Source organism: Elephantulus edwardii, unplaced genomic scaffold (assembly GCF_000299155.1).
Source record: "Elephantulus edwardii isolate Elephantulus edwardi_28Jun2011 unplaced genomic scaffold, EleEdw1.0 scaffold00095, whole genome shotgun sequence".
Lineage (NCBI taxonomy): Eukaryota > Metazoa > Chordata > Mammalia > Macroscelidea > Macroscelididae > Elephantulus > Elephantulus edwardii.
In genome coordinates this window covers 1,351,608-1,358,382 of record NW_006399845.1, presented here as the reverse complement: position 1 = coordinate 1,358,382, position 6,775 = coordinate 1,351,608, and positions in this window count along the sequence as shown.

Below are 6,775 nucleotides of genomic sequence, written 5' to 3'. Positions count from 1 at the left end.
GGGTCAAAGAAGGAGAGGAAGATGCTCAACTAGATAGATTGACACAGTGACTTCCACAAATGACTCTCATGTGTCAGGAAGTGTGAGGATGGTGCAGAATAGAGCAGGGTTCAGATCTTTTGTTCATAGAGTTGCTATGAGTAGTACTCAACTTAATGGCACCTCACAACAACAACGACATGTTGTTGTTTACCATTGAGTCAGAACTGACACATAGCTTATCCCTAACAGGTTTTCAAAGACAGTAAATCACATGGGAGGAGATTGTCCATCCTTCTTCTATGGAGAAGCTGGTGGATTAGAACCACGTGCCTTTGGGACTGCAGCACAGGTGCTTACCACTAGGCCACTAGAGCTCCTTTACAATTACCTCCTACGCATGTAAAAGCTGGACAGTGGATAAGGAAGACCAAAGAATTGATGCTTTTGGATTATATTACTGGCAAAATATATTAAATATACCATGAACCCCCAGAAGAACAAACCAATTTCTCTTGGATGAAGTGCAAACAGGATGCTCTTTAGAAGAAAGAATGATGAGACTTTTGTCTCATATGTTAGACATGTCTCAAAAAGAATAGCCTCTGGAAAAATACATCATCCTTGGTAAAGTACAGGATGAATGGGGAAAAGGATTACTTACAAAGATGGTATAGGACCAAACTGTTGTACAAATCAGCTTTAACTGATAGGGTCACTATCAATAGGCATTGATTCAGTGGCATCGAGCAGTCACAACAACATATGAAAACCACCTACTACTCAATGCACTGTGTAGCTTCAGGAGTTAAATAAAAGAATATATGTGTAAGTGTTCAGTAAACTACAAAGCCCACTACAGATAGGAAGAATAAACAGTTATGTATGAAATCAGCTGAATGAATGATCACCATCACCAACCAGAGCGTGAGACTAAAGCAATCTCGCTCAGGGCTCCTCCGAAGTGAGCAGAATTTTAGCTCATCAGAGAAATACTGGCTTTGTTTTAAACCTTGCTGACATGACAAGCTTGTCACCCAGGACACGCACCACTGCTTCTGACACCTGGGAAATACAAATCAACCATGGATGCTAAATAAAACAAGATAACACATTAAAGTCCATGCAGGTTTCTCTGCAACTAGTCCTTGTTAAAATGGTTTCATTAAATCCAACTGTTTGATTCCCTCATTCAATGGAGCATATTTAACTGTTGCTGCGTAGTGGGGATACACATATATCATAAAACAAACACACAAACAAATCCAACCCACTGTTGTTGAATTAGAACCGGCTCATAGCTGACCCTCCAGAGAGTTTTCAGAGGCTGTTAACTTCACAGGAAGAGATTTCTCCTCTTTCTCTCACAGAGCAGAAGATGGATCGAAATTGGCAGAGACGCATTACTTGGAGTAGGCCGTAAAACTCCCCACAAGACTACACCACAAGAGTTCCCTACCACAAATGTAAAATGTCCCTAATCAACAGTGCTTGGGCCTTTAGAGTGGAGCCCTTTAAAGTATGATCAATATGGTGACGACAAGTGAAATACTCAAGACTTGTTCAGACTTGTGTTTGAGTGTGTGAGCTGATGAGGTAGAATCAAGGCTACATGACAATGATGAATTCCATCCTGTTTTAATTTTGGGTTTCCATATTGCTGAACAAAACATTTGTTAAGTGAACACCATAAAGAAGATAGAGTCAGGTGAACAAACAAACAGTATGAAAAGTAATTCACAAAACATTTTTAAATGTTAAAAACATATATGAAGAAAAGTCTAAATTCCATGAGAGAAAGGACTTTATTGTGAAATGACATCATGCTAAGAGAAGTGGAAGGTCAGAGAAGAAAAGAAGATCCTCAACACGATGGATTGATACCGAGATTGTAACAATGGGCTCGAGCATGTCTCGGATTGTAGGGATGGCATAAGATAGGGTAAGCGTTAGATCTGTTTTTCATAGAATTGCTGTGAGTCATACAGAGAGCTCTGTTGGACTAGTGCATAGAAAGTGATGCTACCAAGCAAAAAGGTGGGTGACTTTAATCTGTGACTCTGGTTTTAATTGTTTTTGGTAAAACATTCTTCTAATTAGTATAGCCCTGGTCTGTCCTTTTGCTGTACAGAGGTAATTCATGGTTACTGTGAAGCTGAACACTGTGACACTGATGCATCAAATGTGAGAATGGTTACCCATGGTGGACAGTGTTTGGTGGAGCTCCCACATTAAAACAAGCGTGGAAGCAGGAGTGGCATCTACTTCTGGAATAGTTTGCCTCCGGAAACCCAATGAACCTGGAGAAATGATGAAAGTTATGCAGTGTTCAGGTCTTTGATTATAGGGTCGCTATGAGTCATCTGTGACTCAGTGACAGTTAACAACAACAGTCTATTTCAAGAGTCCCTCACTCAGTATCTACTGAGCTCATATCCATTGTATGAATGAATCAGTACTCAATATTTGTTGTTTGAATGATCATAATCCCCCAGCATTTCAACAGTGTAAAATAAAATCATACTAAGATGTCAGTAGTCATCTAACAGAAAAATCTTATTTTTCAAAAAATAATAAAGCCTGGTATTGACAGAACATAGGACTTTAAAGGTATTGTTCTATTGTGCAAATGATTTGTGATGGGAGAAAAGAGAGAATAAAATGCAGAAAAGAACATAAGAGAGGAAAAGTGAGAATGAGAGGAAGGCGGAGAAGGAGCTTTATGTTCATCTAGCCCAACTCATTTTACAATGAGTATGTAATTCACCTATTCAAGATTGAATCAATCCCTGCCTTCAAAGAACTTACATTTCAAAGAAGAAACATATTTTGAGCAAAGGTAGTATAAAGAGAAATGCAGAGTGTCATAGGGGAGTGTAGCAGGTCATCAGGCCAGTGTGTAGATTAAAGAGCTTCCCCAAAAAAAGTGAAATCTCAGCTAAGAACTGAAGGGAAAGATGGTACTTAACTACTTCAAGGAACCAACAGACTTTATACTTACCAAAAGTCAGTCGTGATTCAACAAAAACTTTGGACATTCTATATGAAACAGAGAGACTAGGAAAAATGGGAACAAAGTGGCTGACCAGTTAAGGACCTTAGGAAGGAACCACAATACAGCACTGAGTTCCCTACGTGTTCAGTTTTGTGGGGTTTTTTTGCCTCACATATCCCAGGTTAGATGTCAGAGAAGCCAGCAACCCAAAAAGGCCTTATTTAGGCATAGATTTTAAAAGACATTTTTAAAAGCCAAACAAAACCTGTTCTCAGTAGTACAAGGACCAGAAAAAGGATAATCTAGGAAAAGAGAAAACATTTTAAAAATAACTATGTGTACAGAAATAGCCCAAATGTCCAGCCACAATTGAATGGATTAAGAAATTATGGTATAGTCACATGATGGAATGCTACACAGCATGCAGAGCAATGATTTTGTAAATTACTACCTAACAGGGGAGGGGCTGGAGAGCATTATGCTGAGCGAACTAACTCAGTCTCATAAGGACAACTACTGTATAAAACAATTATTGTAGAATGTTTATGAGGATCAGGTGGGGGAGGGAGGGAGGGAAGCAGAGGAAGGGGTGAGGATGGGTAGGGGGGACATGAGGGGGTTAATCATAGATAGTGTCACACAATTTGATGAGTGGAAACAGGTGTGGGTAAAGTAAATGGGAAAGATCTGGTGTGAAAAACAATGAATATGAACTTTGTAAGTATAGAAAGAGATCAGTTGGCCTAGAGGATAGAAAGTGATGCTACCAAGCCAAAAGGTAGGTGACTTTAATCTGAGGCCCTCTGACCTGGTTTTAATTGTTTTGGGTCAAACATTCTTCTAGCTTGTATAGCCCTGGTCTGTCCGCTTGCTGTACAGAGGTAACTCGTGGTTGCTGTGAAGCTGAACACTGTGACACTGATGTGTCAAATGCGATAATGGTTACCCATCGTGGAGAGTGTTTGGTGGAGCTCCTCGATTAAATCAAGCTTGGAAGCAGGAGTGGTATCCACCTCCGAAATAGCTTGCCTCTGAAAACTCTATGTACCTGGAGAAAGGATGAAAGTTATACAAGTGTTCCAGGTCTTTTCTTTCATAGGGTCACTCTGAGCTGCCTACAACTCAACAGCACTTGACAACAACAACAAATAAACCAGTATAAAATAAAAGTTTTATTTAACTTTAAAAAAATGGGGGGCAGAAAGAACAAAACCATGTGTACCAGGCTAATGCCCAGGAGAATGATCCATGGGCCCACCACAACCATACAAGCAAAGCTTTGGAGGACCTGAAATTCCACTCACCCTTTCCAGTCCTTAATGATGTTTCTCAATGATCCTGCCAGAGTGATGTCAGAGTAGAAAGCTGGCACTTTCACTCTCACCAGATAGTCACTGGTCCCATGCCCTACTCTACTCTAACGGATATCATGTGAGGACATCCACTCCTGCTGCAGGAATTGGGAACTCCTTCCCTCCAGATTGTGTAACAGAAGGCCTAATCAAGATCGAGTACATTCTTCCATCTACAGTGTAGTAGAGGCAGTGTGGAGAGAAATAACAGTGCACTCTTACCCTTCCCAGCCAGAGGGCTATCATCAGGAACCTAGTGTGAAGCCAAACTCCCACCCCAGCATTAGCAAGGCATCCAATCTCCCCACTGCCAACAGAGGACATCTATTTTCATGTGGAAGAGACAAGGCAACACACACTATTCCCCTGAAAGACTGGTGTCAGAGTAAACCAGCTAAAACAGACTACTAAATAAGATCTGGAGATTTATACTGAAAATTATTAACTTTCAATTAAAAAAAATCACCTGACATCAGCAAGAAAGATCTCAAATGTAAAGACTTAACAGATGACAGCATCAAGTTTCCAGGGGTATTCAAATTTCCTATCAAAGATCTGAAAACAGACATCATAAAAATATTTCAAAGACTAATTACAAAAATGCATGGAACAAATAGAGGGTGGAGAGAGGGAAAGAAAAATCTCACCAAAGACAGAAGATTTTAAAAAGGACCAATGGCTAGAACTGAAAAACAACATAACTAAAGCTCAAAGGAGAGACTTCACAGAAGAAAATGAATCAGTGAACCAGAAGGTAATAGAATTTACTCAACCTAAACAATAGAGACTAAGGTGCACTTGACCTAGACCATGGTTGTTGCAATTATTTACTGTGCATCAGAGAGCTGGACAATGACTAGGGATGATAGAAGAATGGCTTGCCTTTGAGTTGTGATACTGGAGAAGAATATTAAATAGACCATGGACTGCTACGAGAACAAATAGGTTTGTCTTGGAGAGGGTGAAACCAAGTTGCTCCTTGGAAGCAAGGATATTGAAGTTCTGTCTCACATACTTTGGACATGTTGCCAAAAGGGACCAGTCCTTGGAGAGGGTTTGGAAAGGTGCTTGAAAAGGTGGAAGGTTAACACAGGAGAGGAAAACCCTGGAAGAGATGGATTGATGGATTGGCGTGGTAACTGGGGTAATGGGACAAGGTATGTGAGAGACAATAAGATTAGCTCAGAATAGGGCAGGATCTCAGGAACTTGATGGAACATAACAAAAACTCGTGGCTTAGTGGTAAAGAGTTACACTGTCAACACAGAGCCATATGGTTTGAATGCACCAGCTGCTCTGCAGGAGGAAGATGGCAATCTCCTCCTGCGTGATTTTACAGCCTCTGAAGAGCCACTGAAGGGTCAGCTATAAGTTGGTTTCAACTTGATAGTACATAAAAAGAACTAAATATGCACACCCATGTTTATTGCGGCTTTGTTTGCAATAGCAAAGAGCTGGAAACAACCCAAATGCCCATCAACAAACGAATGGATAGAAAAACTCTGCTATATTCACACAATGGAATACTATGCATCATTGAAAACAAGGAACTCATAAAATATTATGCAGAAAAGGAGAAGAATGATGTATATTTCCTTGACACAGATGAGGGAGAGAACTGTTTAAAAAGGACATATGAATGGGTGTTCTTGTCATTACAGAAGTTCAAAATGAAAGCTGCATAGTGGAGTGGACTTGGGTGGGGGGGGAGGGATTGCATAACAATGAAAGAGTTTTTCTTTCTTTTCAAGGAGAAGAGTGAATTGGGGGGTTGGGGTGGCTAGGGAGAAAAGTGCAACAATAAATAACTGGAAACCCTAAGTCTCTGTAAACTTTCATTAAAATTAATTAAAAAAACACAACTAAATAAAACAGGGTAGCATCTTTCAAGGGATAGAGCTCTGAAAGCAAGAAGAAACAAAAGGATTAATGGAATTAGGAAACACAGGGAAGATGTATAAAGAGTAATGCTAGATTTGGGGGATTAGAAGTCATGTCAAGAAATGTAATGTGTACAAAGTGTTGAACAGATCACAAGTTTGCTCTAATGTTTTCCTCCGCTCAGAGTAAAGAAATAAAGGGATAAAAATAGAATTAAAATATTGAAAAAATAACTATGTAAACATTACAACAAGCTTGTTGCTATTATGTGCACTCTAGTTGAAACAGACTCAGAGCTGAGCTTCTAGTGAGTTTTCAGAGGCTGTAAACTCCAAGAGAGGGAACTGCTTATATTTCTCCCTAGAGCAATTAATAGATTTGAACTATGTGTCTCTGAGCTATCAGCACAATTCCTGACCCACTAGGCCACTAGTAGTTGTTGTTGTTGTTGAGTAGCATTGAGTGTTCCTCTAATTTCTTTTTAAAAGTGGAAGTGGTTATATTAATAAATTAGACTGTTATTGTTGTTAAGTGTAAGTGCCGTCAAGGCATAGAAAACTCATAGCCA